This window comes from Triticum aestivum, chromosome 3B, assembly GCF_018294505.1.
Source record: "Triticum aestivum cultivar Chinese Spring chromosome 3B, IWGSC CS RefSeq v2.1, whole genome shotgun sequence".
In the NCBI taxonomy this organism is placed as follows: Eukaryota; Viridiplantae; Streptophyta; class Magnoliopsida; order Poales; family Poaceae; genus Triticum; species Triticum aestivum.
Genome location: NC_057801.1, coordinates 651,083,417 through 651,101,870, shown reverse-complemented (window position 1 = coordinate 651,101,870; position 18,454 = coordinate 651,083,417).

Here is an 18,454-nt window from a genome sequence, read left to right as displayed (position 1 = left end):
AACCTAAAGTCAAACTCGGCCCCACCGATTCTTTCTATCCGGCGCCACCGAGTTTAGATGTCATAGCCACTGCCACAAACCCTAGGCAAATCGGTCTCACTGATAGGGATCTCGGTTTAACCGAGATGGGATTGTAATCTCTCTATTTCCCTTCGTAACGTTTCAGTCTAACCGAAGTGAGCGATCGGTCCCATCGAGATTGCAATGTAAACTCTCTGTTTCTTTTTTGTAACATTTCGGTCTCACTGAAATGAGCGAATCGGTCCCACCGAGTTCACCTGACCAACTCTGTGGTTAGCTTATTACCAAAATCGGTCTCACCGAGTTTGTGTAATCGGTCTCACCGAGATTACGTTATGCCCTAACCCTAACCATATAGGTCCTACCGAGTTGCATGCCGGTCCCACCGAAAACCCTAATGGTCACTAGGTTTACTGAATCGGTCTGACCGAGTTTGTTGATTCGGTCCAACCGAGATTGGTAAATTGTGTATAACGGTTAGATTTTGTGTGGAGGATATAAATACCCCTCCACCTCCTCTTCATTCGTGGAGAGAGCCATCAGAACAAACCTACACTTCCAACTTACCATTTCTGAGAGAGAACTACCTACTCATGTGTTGAGGCCAAGATATTCCATTCCTACCATATGAATCTTGATCTCTAGCCTTCCCCAAGTTGCTTTCCACTCAAATCTTCTTTCCACCAGATCCAAATCCTGTGAGAGAGAGTTGAGTGTTGGGGAGACTATCATTTGAAGCACAAGAGCAAGGAGTTCATCATCAACACACCATTTGTTACTTCTTGGAGAGTGGTGTCTCCTAGATTGGCTAGGTGTCACTTGGGAGCCTCCGACAAGATTGTGGAGTTGAACCAAGGAGTTTGTAAGGGCAAGGAGATCGCCTACTTCGTGAAGATCTACCGCTAGTGAGGCAAGTCCTTCGTGGGCGACAACCATGGTGGGATAGACAAGGTTGCTTCTTCGTGGACCCTTCTTGGGTGGAGCCCTCCGTGGACTCGTGCAACCGTTACCCTTCGTGGGTTGAAGTCTCCATCAACGTGGATGTACGATAGCACCACCTATCGGAACCACAACAAAAACATCTGTGTCTCCAATTGCGTTTGAATTCTCCAAACCCTACCCTTTACATTCTTACAAGTTGCATGCTTTACTTCCGCTGTTCATATACTCTTTGCATGCTTGCTTGAATTGTGTGAAGATTGCTTGAGTTGTGCTAAGATAGCTAAAATCTGCCAAAGACTAAAATTGGGAAAAGGTTAAGTTTTTAATTGGTCAAGTAGTCTAATCACCCCCCCTCTAGACATACTTCAAGGTCCTACATCTTGTAACCCCTATACTCATCAAAGTCAATCAAGTTGGAAGTAGGGTATTACCTCCATTAAGAGGGCCCGAACCTGGGTAAACATCGTGTCCACTGCCTCCTGTTACCTTCGATCCTTAGATGCACAGTTCGGGACCCCCTACCCGAGATCTGTCAGTTTTGACACCGACACCCCTCTCCCCAACGACGAATTCACCCTCCCCTCCCCCCTCGACAACGACGGCTACATCCATGAAGGCGGCTACATCGACCGACACGACTACGACAGCGATGACGGCTACTACATCAACGATGATGGCTACATCATCCACATCATCAACGATCGACGATGGAAGGTACTTCTCCCCTCGATCTTCTAAGGTTCGGTAGATACCCCTCCTGGTCAATCTAGGGTTAGGATTTGGTCGATCTAGGAGCTCCTGGTGGTTCTTATTCATGTTCATTTAGGAGCTCCTGGTGATTCTAGGGTTAGGACCTCCTCTGGTAGTCCGCTTCATGGTTTAGGGTTCATGTTCTTGTTCTTGTTCATGTTCGTTTGATCATCCTATGGTAGTCCACTTCATGGTTTAGGGTTCATGTTGATGGAGAGGAAGTGCATGATTTTAGGGGATGGAGATGGATGAGGAAGTGGATGATGTTAGAGAAAGACCTCCCTCTGGTTCATCTTACTTGTATCAGTACTTGCTTGTGTATAGTTCAATTAATCAGCTAGCATACATGGTCAATTAGGGTTTCCATCAGCACTACTTGCTTGTATATCAGTAGCACTTGGAGATGAAGGTACTCGCTTGATTTTTTGGGTTAGGTTCAGGATTAGGTCGATCCCCTCGTTCCTAGTGGTTAGGGTTCTTCTTCATGGGGATGGATTGATGTGGATGGGGATGGATTCATGGGGTTAGGGTTCATGGGATGATATCCCTCTTGTTCATGGGGTTAGGGTTCATGGGCTTTGAGCTACCTCTGCTTGCTTTGCGTACATGCAGCACATGCATAGTACCTTAGTAGAACTATCAAGTGGAAACATTTTTCTTTTTGTTTGAATGTTGTCATATCGCTGGTAATCTGATTTAGAGATGGGGATGGATTCACGGGGTTAGGGTTTTATGGGGAGGTGGTTCTTTATTCTAGATTTTTTACGCTCTATTTTGATTGTGCATCCCTGTCAATGAATTAGACATGTTGCTTGATATTTTGCATTGTCATGTGGATGCCCTGTGGCAGCTCACCTATGGAATTGTTTGTCCTGCAGGTTATTGAGCAGCATCAGGAGGAGGAGCTCAAGCACGGCTACCACGACGCACCACCACAAAAGCAGGTAGCACATCCATCTCCATCTCCCTCTGCTGCCAATCATGTTATGTGTTCTTGATTATGGTCACCACTAAATCTAAAGCTCTGTAGTTGTTGTTCCCATGCTATCTAGGGTTTGTAGGTTCCCATTCATGTTTGGTTTATATCATGTGAGTTTCTGCCATGCTTTGGTTTACATATGGATGATCTTGTTCCATAGCTATGTTCCTGGGTTTGCTAAATTGATCAGTGGTAGTGCTGATCTCTCATTGCTTCCTATGGGACTCTGTTGTTCATATAGAAAGCTTCCTGCTCACTACACTACTAAAATAGTTCATGTAGGTGTGATATATGCTCTCTGGGTTGGTCTAGTTAATTCATGGTGTTCATTACTAAATGATTAAGTCCATCTTCCATTTCTGTGAGCTTTATTCTATTGATCGGCTGGCTATGTTAGTTGTTACTTTGTGCTACTTTTATGTAATGACACCGATTAACTTAGTTGAGTTATGTACATTGCTACCCCCTGCTTGATGTAGTCAAGATTTTAAGGGATGCTTCATATCTTTCATGTGTACATGCATGATTGTTTAGTGCACTTACATGTTTGCTTAATTAATTTAACTACATCACTATATTGTTGATCCAACAAGTTTGCTTCACATGTATTATTACTGATGCATTGCTACACCTGTGTGTGTATGTGATAACCCACAAGTATAGGGGATGGCAACATTTTTCGAGGGTAGAGTATTCAACCCAAATTTATTGATTCGACACAAGGGGAGCCAAAGAATATTCTCAAGTATTAGCAGTTGAGTTGTAAATTCAACCACACCTGGATAACTTAGTATCTACAGCAAGGTATTTAGTAGCAAAGTAGTATGGAAGTAACGGTAACAATAGAAAAAGTAACAGTAGCAGTTTTGTAGTAATTGTAACAGTAGCAACAGTAAAGTAAATAAGCAAAGAGCAATATGTGAAAAGCTCATAGGCATTGGATCAGTGATGGATAATTATGTCGGATGCGATTCCTCATGTAATAGTTATAACATAGGGTGACACAGAACTAGCTCCAGTTCATCAATGTAATGTAGGCATGTATTCCGAATATAGTCATACGTGCTTATGGAAAAGAACTTGCATGACATCTTTTGTCCTACCCTCCCGTGGTAGCGGGGTCCTAATGGAAACTAAGAAATATTAAGGCCTCCTTTTAATAGAGTACCGGACCAAAGCATTAACACTTAGTGAATACATGAACTCCTCAAACTACGTTCATCACCGAGAAGTATCCCGATTATTGTCACTTCGGGGTTGTCGGATCATAACACATAATAGGTGACTATAGACTTGCAAGATAGGATCAAGAACTCACATATATTCATGAAAACATAATAGGTTCAGATCTGAAATCATGGCACTCGGTCCCTAGTGACAAGAATTAAGCATAGCAAAGTCATAGCAACATCAATCTCAGAACATAGTGGAACAAACCCTAACAAAACTAACTTGATTACATGGTAAATCTCATCCAACCCATCACCGTCCAGCAAGCCTATGATGGAATTACTCACGCACGGCAGTGAGCATCATGAAATTGGTAATGGAGGATGGTTGATGATAACGACGACGATGAATCCCCCTCTCTGGAGTCCCGAACGGACTCCAGATCAGCCCTCCCGAGAGAGATTAGGGCTTGGCGGCGGCTCCGTATCGTAAAACGCGATGAAACTTTTTCTCTGATTTTTTTCTCCGTGAAGCAAATATATGGAGTTGGAGTTGATGTCGGTGGACGTCCAGGGGGCCCACAAGGCAAGGGGCGTGCCCAGGGGGAGGGGGCGCGCCCCCACCCTCGTGGACAGGGTGTGGGCCCCTTGGCCTTGATTCTTTTGCCAGTATTTTTTTTATTTTCCAAAAGGCGCGCCCCCACCCTCGTGGATAGGGTGTGGGCCCCTGGCCTTGATTCTTTCGCCAGTATTTTTTATATTTTCCAAAAGTAATCTCCATGGATTTTCAGGTCATTCCGAGAACTTTTGTTTTTGCACAAAAATAACACCATGGTAGTTCTGCTGAAAACAACATGAGTCCGGGTTAGTTTCATTAAAATCATGCAAGTTAGAGTCAAAAACAAGGGCAAAAGTGTTTGGAAAAGTAGATACGTTGGAGACATATCAACTCCCCCAAGCTTAAACCTTTGCTTGTCCTCAAGCAATTTAGTTGACAAACTAAAAGTGATAAAGAAAAACTTTTACAAACTCTGTTTGCTCTTGTTGTTGTAAATATGTAAAGCCATCATTCAAGTTTTCAACAAAGATTACAGACTAACCATATTCACAATAACACTTAGTTCTCATGTTTACTCATATAAATGGCATAATCAACTAGCGAGCAATAATAATAAATCTCAAATGACAACACTTTCTTAAAACAATCATAATATGATATAACAAGATGGTATCTTGCTAGCCCTTTCCGAGACTGCAAAACATAAATGCAGAGCACCTTTAAAGATCAAGGACTGACTAAACATTGTAATTCATGGTAAAAGAGATCCAGTCAAGTCATACCCAATATAAACTAATAGTAATGAATGCAAATGACAGTGTGCTCTCTAGCGGGTGCTTTTTAATAAGAGGGTGATGACTCAACATAAAAGTAAATAGAAAGGCCCTTCGTAGAGGGAAGCAGAGATTTGTAGAGGTGCTAGAGCTCGATTTTAAAATAGATATGAATAACATTTTGAGCGGTATACTTTCACTGTCAACGTAACAACTATAAGATCTCGATATCTTCCATGCTACATACATTATAGGCGGTTCCCCAACAGAATGGTAAAGTTTATACTCCCCCACCACCAACAAGCATCAATCCATGGCTTGCTCGAAACAACGAGTGCCTCCAACTAGCAACAGCCCTCGGGGAGTTTTGTTTAATTATTTTGATTTGCTTTGATCTTTTTTTATCATGGGACTGGGCATCCCGGTTACCAGCCATTTTCTCGTGAATGAGGAGCGGAGTCCACTCCTCTTGAGAATAACCCACCTAGCATGGAAGATACAGACAACCCTAGTTGATACATGAGCTGCTCGAGCATACAAAACAGAATTTCATTTGAAGGTTTGGAGTTTGGCACATACAAATTTACTTGGAACAGCAGGTAAATACCGCATATAGGAAGGTATGGTGGACTCATATGGAATAACTTTGGGGTTTATGGAGTTTGAATGCACAAGCAGTATTCCCACTTAGTACAGGTGAAGGCTAGCAAGAGACTGGGAAGCGACCAACTGAGAGAACGACAACAGTCATGAACATGCATTAAAATTCATCAACACTGAGTGCAAGCATGAGTAGGATATAATCCACCCTGAACATAAATATCGTGAAGGCTACGTTGATTTGTTTCAACTACATGCATGAACATGTTGTTGGAAATATGCCCTAGAGGCAATAATAAAAGTGTTATTATTATATTTCTTTGTTCATGATAATAGTCTTTTATTCATGCTATAACTGTATTATCCGGAAATCGTAATACACGTGTGAATACATAGACCACAATATGTCCCTAGTGAGCCTCTAGTTGACTAGCTCGTTGTGATCAACAGATAGTCATGGTTTCCTGGCTATGGACATCGGATGTCGTTGATAACGGGATCACATCATTAGGAGAATGATGTGATGGACAAGACCCAATCCTAAGCATAGCACAAAGATCGTGTAGTTCGTTTGCTAGAGCTTTGCCAATGTCAAGTATCTCTTCCTTTGACCATGAGAGCGTGTAACTCCTGGATACCATAGGAGTGCTTTGGGTGTATCAAACGTCACAACGTAACTGGGTGACTATAAAGGTGCACTACAGGTGTCTCCAAAAGTATCTATTGTTTTATGCGGATCGAGACTGGGATTTGTCACTCCGTGTAAACGGAGAGGTATCTCTGGGCCCACTCGGTAGGACATCATCATAATGTGCACAATGTGACCAAGGGGTTGATCACGGGATGATGTGTTGCGGAACGAGTAAAGAGACTTGCCGGTAACGAGATTGAACAAGGTATCGGTATACCGACGATCGAATCTCGGGCAAGTACAATACCGTTAGACAAAGGGAATTGTATACGGGATCGATTGAGTCTTTGACATCGTGGTTCATCCGATGAGATCATCGTGGAACATGTGGGAGCCAACATGGGTATCCAGATCCCGCTGTTGGTTATTGACCGGAGAACGTCTCGGTCATGTCTACATGTCTCCCGAACCCGTAGGGTCTACACACTTAAGGTTCGATGACGCTAGGGTTATAAAGGAAGTTTGTATGTGGTTACCGAATGTTGTTCGGAGTCCCGGATGAGATCCCGGACGTCACGAGGAGTTCCGGAATGGCCGGAGGTAAAGACTTATATATGGAAAGTTGTTGTTCGTGTTCCGGAAAAAGTTCAGGTTTCTTCGGTATTGTACCGGGAAGCTTCCAGAAGGTTCCGGAGGATTCCGGAGGGGTCCGGAGGTCCGGAAATTGTTCCACCACGTCCAATACAGGAGCATGGGCTGTAGGGGGGCGCCCTAGCCTTAATGGGCCAGGGGCACCAGCCCTCCCAAGGCCCATGCGCATGGGAAGGGGAAACCCTAAAGGGGGAGGCCTCCACTTGACTTGGGAGGCACTCCTCCCCCCTTGGCCGCACCCCTTGGGGTGGGAAACCCTAAAGGGGGCGCAGCCCCCTTCCCCCCTATATATACTTGAGGTTTTGGGGCTGCCAACACATGAGTTCTCTCCCTCTTGGTGCAGCCCTACCTCTCTCCCTACTCCTCCTCTCCCATGGTGCTTGGCGAAGCCCTGCGGGATTGCCACGCTCCTCCATCACCACCACGCCGTTGTGCTGCTGTTGGATGGAGTCTTCCTCAACCTCTCCCTCTCTCCTTGCTGGATCAAGGCGTGGGAGACGTCACCGGGCTGTACGTGTGTTGAACGCGGAGGTGCCGTCCGTTCGGCACTTGGTCATCGGTGATTTGGATCACGACGAGTACGACTCCATCAACCCCGTTCTCTTGAACGCTTCCGCTTAGCGATCTACAAGGGTATGTAGATGCACTCTCCTTCCCCTCGTTGCTGGTCTCTCCATAGATAGATCTTGGTGACACGTAGGAAAATTTTGAATTTCTGCTACGTTCCCCAAGAGTGGCATCATGAGCTAGGTCTATTGCGTAGATTCTTTGCATGAGTAGAACACAAAATAGTTGTGGGCGTTGATTTTGTTCAATATGCTTGCCGTTACTAGTCCAATCTTGTTTCGACGGTATTGTGGGATGAAGCGGCCCGGACCGACCTTACACGTACTCTTACGTGAGACAGGTTCCACCGATTGACATGCACTTGGTGCATAAGGTGGCTAGCGGGTGCCAGTCTCTCCCACTTTAGTCGGAACGGATTCGATGAAAAGGGTCCTTATGAAGGGTAAATAGCAATTGGCATATCACGTTGTGGTTTTGCGTAGGTAAGAAACGTTCTTGCTAGAAACCCATAGCAGCCACGTAAAACATGCAACAACAATTAGAGGACGTCTAACTTGTTTTTGCAGGGTATGCTTTGTGATGTGATATGGCCAAAAAGAATGTGATGAATGATATGTGATCTATGAGATTGATCATGTTCTTGTAATAGGATTCACGACTTGCATGTCGATGAGTATGACAACCGGCAGGAGCCATAGGAGTTGTCTTTATTTATTGTATGACCTGCGTGTCATTGAAGAACGCCATGTAACTTACTTTACTTTATTGCTAAACGCGTTAGCCATAGAAGTAGAAGTAGTCGTTGGCGTGACAACTTCATGAAGACACGATGATGGAGATCATGATGATGGAGATCATGGTGTCAAGCCGGTGACAAGATGATCATGGAGCCCCGAAGATGGAGATCAATGGAGCTATATGATATTGGCCATATCATGTCACAACTATATAATTGCATGTGATGTTTATTATGATTATGCATCTTGTTTACTTAGGACGACGGTAGTAAATAAGATGATCCCTTACAAAATTTCAAGAAGTGTTCTCCCCTAACTGTGCACCGTTGCTACAGTTCGTCGCTTCTAAGCACCACGTGATGATCGGGTGTGATGGATTCTTACGTTCACATACAACGGGTGTAAGACAGTTTTACACAGCGAAAACACTTAGGGTTAACTTGACGAGCCTAGCATGTACAGACATGGCCTCGTAACACGGAGACCGAAAGGTCGAGCATGAGTCGTACAGTAGATACGATCAACATGAAGATGTTCACCGATGATGACTAGTCCGTCTCACGTGATGATCGGACACGGCCTAGTTGACTCGGATCATGTAATCACTTAGATGACCAGAGGGATGTCTATCTGAGTGGAAGTTCATAAGATGAATTTAATTATCTTGAACATAGTCAAAAGACATTTCGCAAATTATGTCGTAAGCTCACGCTTTAGTTCCACTGTTTAGATATGTTCCTAGAGAAAATATAGTTGAAAGTTGACAGTAGCGATTATGCGGACAGTAGAAAGCTTATGTCCTTAATGCACTGCTCAGTGTGCTGAACCCCAAACGTCGTCTGTGGATGTTGCGAACATCAGACATACATGTTTTGATAACTACGTGATAGTTCAGTTAAACGGTTTAGAGTTGAGGCACCAAAGACGTTTTTGAAACGTCGCGGAACATATGAGATGTTTCGAGGGCTGAAATGGGGATTTCAGGCTCGCGCCCACGTTAAGAGGTATAAGACCTCCGACGATTTTCTTAACCTGCAAACTAAGGGAGAAAACCTCAATCATTGAGCTTGTGCTCAGATGGTCTGAGTACAACAATCACTTGAATCGAGTGGGAGTTGATCTTCCAGATGAGATAGTGATGGTTCTCCAAAGTCATTGCCACCAAGCCGCTAGAGCTTCGTGATGAACTATAACATATCAGGGATAGATATGATGATCCTTGAGGTATTCACGATGTTTGACACCGCGAAAGTAGAAATCAAAAGGGAGCATCAATTGTTGATGGTTGGTGAAACCACTAGTTTCAAGAAGGGCAAGGGCAAGAAGGGATACTTCATGAAACGGCAAATCAGCTGTTGCTCTAGTGAAGAAACCCAAGGTTGAACCCAAACCCGAGACTAAGTGCTTCTGTAATAAGGGGAACAGCCACTGGAGCAGCATTACCCTAGAAACTTGGTAGATGAGAAGGCTGGCAAGGTCGATAGAAGTATATTGGATATACATTATGTTAATGTGTACTTTACTAGTACTCCTAGTAGCACCAGGGTATTAAGATACCGGTTCAGTTGCTAAGTGTTAGTAACTCGAAATAAAAGAGCTACCGAATAAACGGAGACTAGCTAAAGGTGAGCTGACGATATATGTTGGAAGTGTTTCCAAGTTTGATGTGATCAAACATCGCACGCTCCCTCTACCATCAAGATTAGTATTAAACCTGAATAATTGTCATTTGGTGTTTGCGTTGAGCATAGACATGATTGGATTATGTCTATTGCAATACGGTTATTCATTTAAGGAGAATAACAGTTACTCTATTTATGTGAATAATACCTTCAATGGTCTTTCACCTAAAGGAATGGTTTATTTAATCTCGATCGTAGTGATACACATTTTCGTGCCAAAAGATATAAGATAGTAATGATAGTACCACTTACTTGTGGCACTGCCATGTAAGTCATAATGGTATAAAACGCATGAAGAAGCTCCATGTTGATGGATCTTTGGACTCACTCGTTTTTGAAAAGTTTGAGACATGCGAACCATGTCTATTGGTGTATACGCATGAAGAAACTCCATGCAGATGGATCGTTTGGACTCACTTGATTTTGAATCACTTGAGATATGCAAATCATACCACATGGGCAAGATGACTAAAAAGCCTCGTTTTTCAGTAAAATGGAACATGATAGCAACTCGTTGGAAGTAACACATTTTGATGTGTGCAGTCCAATGAGTGCTGAGGCATGCAGTGAATATCGTTATGTTCTTACTTCACAGATGATTCGAGTAGATGTAGAGTATATTTACTTGATGAAACACAAGTCTGAATTATTGAATGGTTCAAGTAATTTCAGAGTGAAGTAGAAGATCATTGTGACAAGAGGATAAAATGTCTATGATATGATCATAGAGATGAATATCTGAGTTACGAGTTTTGGCACACAATTAAGACATTGTGGAAATTGTTTCACAATTAATACCGCCTGGAACACCATAGTGTGATGGTGTGTCCAAACATCATAGTTGCACCCTATTGGATATGATGCGTACCATGATTTCTCTTATCGAATTACCACTATTGTTCATGGGTTAGGCATTAGAGACAACCACATTCACTTTAAATAGGGCACCACGTAATTCTGTTGAGATGACACCGTATGAATTATGGTTTAGAGAAACCTAAGTTGTCGTTTCTTAAAGGTTTGGGGCTGTGACGCTTATGTGAAAAAGTTTCAGGATTGATAAAGCTCGAACCCAAAGCGGATAAAATGCATCTTCATAGGACACCCAAAATAGTTGGGTATACCTCCTAATTCAAATCCGAAAGCAATAGGGATTGTTTCTTGAATCGGGACCTTTCTCGAGGAAAAGTTTGTCTCGGAAAGAATTGAGTGGGAGGATGGTGGAGACTTGATGAGGTTATTGAACCATCACTTCAACCAGTGTGTAGCAGGGCACAGGAAGTTGTTCCCGTGGCACCTACACCAATTGAAGTGGAAGCTTATGATATTGATCATGAAGTTTCGGATCAAATCACTGCCGTACCTCGTAGGGTGACAAGGATACGTACTACTTCAGAGTGGTACGGTAATCCTGTCTTGAAGGTCATGTTGCTAGACAACAATGAACCTACGAGCTATGGAGAAGCGATGGTGGGCCCAAATTCCAACAAATGGTTAGAAGCCATGAAATCCGAGATAGGATCCATGTATCAGAACAAAGCATGGACTTTGGTGGACTTTCCTGATGATCGGCAAGCCATTGAGATAAATGGATCTTTAAGAAGAAGACGGACGTGGACGGTAATGTCACCGTCTGTGAAGCTCGACTTGTGGCGAAGAGTTTTTCACAAGTTCAAGGAGTTGACTACGATGAGATTTTCTCATCCGTAGCGATGCTTAAAGTCCGTCGGAATCACGTTAGCACAAGCTGCATTTATGAAATCTGGCAGATGGATGTCAAATCGAGTTTCCTTACCAGTCGTAAGGAAAGGTTGTATGCGATACAAATCAGAAAGGTTTTGTCGATCCTAAGGATGCTAAAAGGTATGCTGGCTCCAGCGATCCTTCTAAGGACTGGAGTAAGCATCTCGGAGTTGGAATGTACGCTTTGATAAGATGATCAAAGATTTTGGGTCTATACAAAGTTTATGAGAAACTTGTATTTCCAAAGAAGTGAGTGGGAGCACTATAGAATTTCTGATGAGTATATGTTGTTGACATATTGATGATCAGAAATGATGTAGAATTTCTAGAAAGCATATAGGGTTATTTGAAAGGTGTTTTTCAATAGAAAACCTAGATTAAGCTACTTGAACATTGAGCATCAAGATCTATGAGGATAGATCAAAAATGCTTTATGGTACTTTCAAATGAGCATATACCTTGACATGATCTTGAAGGTGTTAAAGATGGACCAGTCAAAGAAGGAGTTCTTGCCTGAGTTGTAAGGTACGAAGTTAAGACTTAAAGCTCGACCACGGCAGAATAGAGAGAAAGGACGAAGGTTGTCCCCTATGCTTAAGACGTAGGCTCTTCAGTATGCTATGCTGTGTACCGCACCTGAAGTGTGCCTTGCCATGAGTCAGTCAAGGGGTACAAGAGTGATCCATGAATGGATCACAGGACAGCGGTCAAAGTTATCCTTAGTAACTAGTGGACTAAGGAATTTTCTCGATTATGGAGGTGGTAAAAGAGTTCGTCGTAAAGGGTTACGTCGATGCAAGCTTAACACCTATCCGGATAGCTCTGAGTAGAGATACCGGATACGTATAATGGAGCAACAATTTAGAATAGCTCCAAGTAGAACAGTTATTTGGAATAGCTCCAAATAGAGCGTGGTAGCTGCATCTAGGAGATGACATAGAGATTTGTAAAGCACACACGGATCTGAAAGGTTCAGACCCGTTGACTATAACCTCTCTCACAAGCATAACATGATCAAACCCAGAACTCTTGGGTGTTAGTCACATGGGGATGTGACCTTGAGTGTTAATCACATATTGATGTGAACTAGATTATTGACTCTAGTGCAAGTGGGAGACTGTTGGAAATATGCCCTAGAAGCAATAATAAAAGTGTTATTATTATATTTCTTTGTTCATGATAATAGTCTTTTATTCATGCTATAACTGTATTATCCGGAAATCGTAATACACGTGTGAATACATAGACCACAATATGTCCCTAGTGAGCCTCTAGTTGACTAGCTCGTTGTGATCAACAGATAGTCATGGTTTCCTGGCTATGGACATTGGATATCGTTGATAACGGGATCACATCATTAGGAGAATGATGTGATGGACAAGACCCAATCCTAAGCATAGCACAAAGATCGTGTAGTTCGTTTGCTAGAGCTTTGCCAATGTCAAGTATCTCTTCCTTTGACCATGAGAGCGTGTAACTCCTGGATACCGTAGGAGTGCTTTGGGTGTATCAAACGTCACAACGTAATTGGGTGACTATAAAGGTGCACTACAGGTGTCTCCGAAAGTATCTATTGTTTTATGCGGATCGAGACTGGGATTTGTCACTCCGTGTAAACGGAGAGGTATCTCTGGGCCCACTCGGTAGGACATCATCATAATGTGCACAATGTGACCAAGGGGTTGATCACGGGATGATGTGTTGCGGAACGAGTAAAGAGACTTGCCGGTAACGAGATTGAACAAGGTATCGGTATACCGACGATCGAATCTCGGGCAAGTACAATATCGTTAGACAAAGGGAATTGTATACGGGATCGATTGAGTCCTTGACATCGTGGTTCGTCCGATGAGATCATCGTGGAACATGTGGGAGCCAACATGGGTATCCAGATCCCGCTGTTGGTTATTGACCGGAGAACGTCTCGGTCATGTCTACATGTCTCCCGAACCCATAGGGTCTACACACTTAAGGTTCGATGACGCTAGGGTTATAAAGGAAGTTTGTATGTGGTTACCAAATGTTGTTTGGAGTCCCGAATGAGATCCCGGACGTCACGAGGAGTTCCGGAATGGTCCACAGGTAAAGATTTATATATGGAAAGTTGTTGTTCGGGTTCCGGAAAAAGTTCGGGTTTTTTCGGTATTGTACCGGGAAGCTTCCAGAAGGTTCCGGAGGATTCCGGAGGGGTCCGGAGGTCCGGAAATTGTTCCACCACGTCCAATACAGGAGCATGGGCTGTAGGGGGGCGCCCTAGCCTTAATGGGCCAGGGGCACCAGCCCTCCCAAGGCCCATGCGCATGGGAAGGGGAAACCCTAAAGGGGGAGGCCTCCACTTGACTTGGGAGGCACTCCTCTCCCCTTGGCCGCACCCCTTGGGGTGGGAAACCCTAAAGGGGGCGCAGCCCCCTTCCCCCCTATATATACTTGAGGTTTTGGGGCTGCCAACACATGAGTTCTCTCCCTCTTGGTGCAGCCCTACCTCTCTCCCTACTCCTCCTCTCCCATGGTGCTTGGCGAAGCCCTGCGGGATTGCCACGCTCCTCCATCACCACCACGCCGTTGTGTTGCTGTTGGATGGAGTCTTCCTCAACCTCTCCCTCTCTCCTTGCTGGATCAAGGTGTGGGAGACGTCACCGGGCTGTACGTGTGTTGAACGCGGAGGTGCCGTCCGTTCGGCACTTGGTCATCGGTGATTTGGATCACGACGAGTACGACTCCATCAACCCCGTTCTCTTGAACGCTTCCGCTTAGCGATCTACAAGGGTATGTAGATGCACTCTCCTTCCCCTCGTTGCTGGTCTCTCCATAGATAGATCTTGGTGACACGTAGGAAAATTTTGAATTTCTGCTACGTTCCCCAACACATGTGCCAAGTCAATCACTCGAATCATTCAAAGGACGATACCACCCTATCATACCACATCACAACTATTTTAGTAGCATGTTGGCATGCAAGGTAAACCATTATAAGCTCCTAGCTAATTAAGCATGGCATAAGCAACTATAATCTCTAATTGTCATTGCAAACATGTTTATTCATAATAAGCTGAATCAGGAACGATGAACTCATCATATTTACAAAAACAAGAGAGGTCGAGTTCATACCAGCTTCTCTCATCTCAATCAGTCCATCATATATCGTCATTATTGCCTTTCACTTGCACGACTGAACAGTGTGTATAATAATAATAGTGCACATGCATTGGACTAAGCTGGAATCTGCAAGCATTCAATTCAAGGGAGAAGACAAGGTAATATGGGCTCTTGGTTAAATAAACAATCATGCATATTAGAGCCACTAAACATTTTCATTATGGTCTTCTCCTCTAGACCCCCAAAGGAAAGAAAAGAAAATAAAACTATTTACACGGGAAAGCTCCCAACAAGTAAAAGAAGAACGAGAAATCTTTTTGGGTTTTATTTTTAATTACTACTACAAGCATGGAAATTAAACTAACTATTTTTTTAGTTTTTCTTAAGGTTTATCGAACACACAAGAAGAAAGCTAGAAAAATAAATTAAACTAGCATGGATAATACAATGAAAAAGTATGAACACCGACAACTAGAATAAGTGTGTGAACATGAATGTAATGTCGGTGAGAAATACATACTCCCCCAAGCTTAGGCTTTTGGCCTAAGTTGGTCTATTGCCATGGATAGCCTGGCTGATATCCGAAGTTATAACTGGGGTCGTACTGAGAAGCAGCAGCCATTGCCTCCTGAACTGCGGCATGGTGGCGATCTACCTCGGCTCTCCTCTCGTGTTCGGTTGCCTCCTCCCTAGTTACAACATATCTTCTTTTTGCCTGATAATCAAAAAGGGTAGGAGCAGGGAGAGTAACATGGACAGAGCGACATCTGTCAAAGATTAGTCGATACTGGAGGAATTGTTCATTCCTCACAAGAAAACGATGACTGACCATAGCATTATAATCTATATAAGCGGGAAGCAACTCCCTATCACCCTCACGTGGAGGTATACCAAGATAATTAGCAACACGGGTCGCATAAATCCCTCCAAATAAATCTCCAGATAAACCATTATTATGCAACCTACATGCAACAATTGCCCCCAAGTTGTAATCTTTATTACCTAATACATCACTCTTGAGGACACAAAGATCAGGAGCACACATGTGACATGCTTCATCTTTACCATTAATACATCTACCAACGAAGAGAGCAAAATAATGCATAGCAGGAAAATGAATGCTCCCTATGGTAGCTTGTGCTATATCCCTAGCTAGATTCTCCCATAGTAATACTAGCAAGAAAGTCTTTATATTCAGATTTACAGGGTTCATTAACATTGCCCCAATGCAGGAGTTTGCAAGCCGTAGTAAAATCTTCTAGGTCCATGGTATATGATTGATCATAAATATCAAATAGGACACTTTGAGAATTACGCGAAGATGTAAATTTAAACCTTCTCACGAATGAATCAGTTAAATAGTAGTACTGAGGACACTTATCTTGCATGAAGTCCTCAAGATCAGCATTATGCACATATGCATCAAATTCATCCTTGACGCCTGCATTGATCATAAATTCTTCTAACGGCCATTCACAAGGCCGCACGTCAGCTTCCCTTGGTGGTTTATCGTGTTGCTCACGCATAGCGCGCCAGGGTCCTTTCTTTGTTGAAGAACCACCTTGGTACATTTTCCTAAACATATTTCTTCCTCTATTTTTTTTTGAAATTTTTAGTAACTCAAAATAAAAGTGGATCAAACAAAACAAGATTGATAGCAACTACTCCCACAAGTGCCTAGAGCCTATATCGTGCATTAGACTTACTTGGGATCTCATAAATTTGACATGCAAGCTCAAGAACAGGGTCACCTAGGCAGAAAAATTTTGCAATGAATAAAGCACTAGAACAAAAACTAATTGGACCATTGGAGGAGTCACATACCAAGGAACAATCTCCCAAAGCAGTTTTGTGAATGGAGCTTTGAGCAAGGAGATCGAAAATCGCAGCAAAATTTGCCAGAACTCATGCTTGAGCTGGATGGGGATTTTTTGGGAGAAAGATGGAGTGTGTGGGTGCAGGAATAAGTAGAGGGGGGCCACCGTAGGCCCACGAGGCAGGGGGCGCGCCCAGTCAAAGTGGGCGCACCCTGGACCCTCGTGGCCAGGTGCTTGCCCTCCCTGCTGTGTTCTCAGTGCCTAAAATCCTCAAATATTCCATAAATAATCATACTAAATTTGCAGGGCATTTGGAGAATTTTTATTTTCGGGATAATGTTTTATTGCATGAATAATTCAGAAAATAGATAGATAATACTATTTTTGCTTTATTTATTCTAAATAACAGAAAGTAAAAAGAGGGTACAAAAGGTTGTGCCTTCTAGTTTCATCCATCTCATGATCATCAAAAGGAATCCACTAACAAGGTTGATCAAGTCTTGATAACAAACTCATTCCGAATAACATGGAATCGGAGAAATTTCGAATAACACTAGGTTACCTCAACGGGGATATGAACATCCCCAATAATAAGAATATCATATTTTTTCTTGACAGTAGGAAGAGGAAATTCAAAACCTCCAATAATGATAGTTGGAATTTTTCCAATAGAATTGATGCTATGAACTTGAGGTTGTTTCCTCGGAAAGTGTACCGTATGCTAATTACGATTAACATCAAAAGTGACATTGCCTTTGTTGCAATCAATAACATCCCCTACAGTATTTAAAAAAAGGTCTACCAAGGATAATCGACATACTATCATCCTTGGGAATATCAAGAATAACAAAGTCCGTTAAGATAGTGACATTTGTAACCACAAAAGGCACATCCTCACAAATACCGACAGGTATAGCAGTTGATTTATCAGCCATTTGCAAAGATATTTCAGTAGGTGTCAACTTATTCAATTCAAGTCTACGATATAAAAAGAGAGGCATAACACTAACACCGGCTCCAAGATCACATAAAGCAGTTTTAACATAGTTTCTTTTAATGGAGCATGGTATACTTGGTACTCCTGGATCTCCTAGTTTCTTAGGTATTCCACCTTTAAAAGTGTAATTAGCAAGCATGGTGGAAATTTCAGCTTCCGGTATCTTTTTTTTATTTGTAATAATATCCTTCATGTATTTAGCATAAGGATTTACTTTAAGCATATTGGTTAAGCACATACTTAAGAAGATAGGTCTAATCATTTCAGCAAAGCGCTCAAAATCCTCATCGTCCTTTTTCTTAGATGGCTTAGGAGGAAAAGGCATGGGTTTTTGAACCCATGGCTCTCTTTCTTTACTGTGCTTCCTAGCAACGAAATCTCCCTTATCATAACGTTGATTCTTTGATTGTGGGTTATCAAGATCAACAGCAGGTTCGATCTCTAGATCATTATTATTGTAGGTTGATCATTGACATGAACATTATCATTAACATTACCACTAGGTTCATGTTGACCACCAGATTGTGTTTCAGCATCATAAATAGAAATATCATTGGGATTCTTAGGTGTGTCTACAACAGGTTCACTAGAAGCATGCAAAGTCCTATCATTTTTCTTTTTCTTCTTTTTAGAAGGACTAGGTGCATCTAAATTATTTCTCTGAGATTCTTGCTCAATTCTCTTAGGGTGGCCTTCAGGATACAAAGGTTCCCGAGTCATTCTACCAGTTCTTGTAGCCA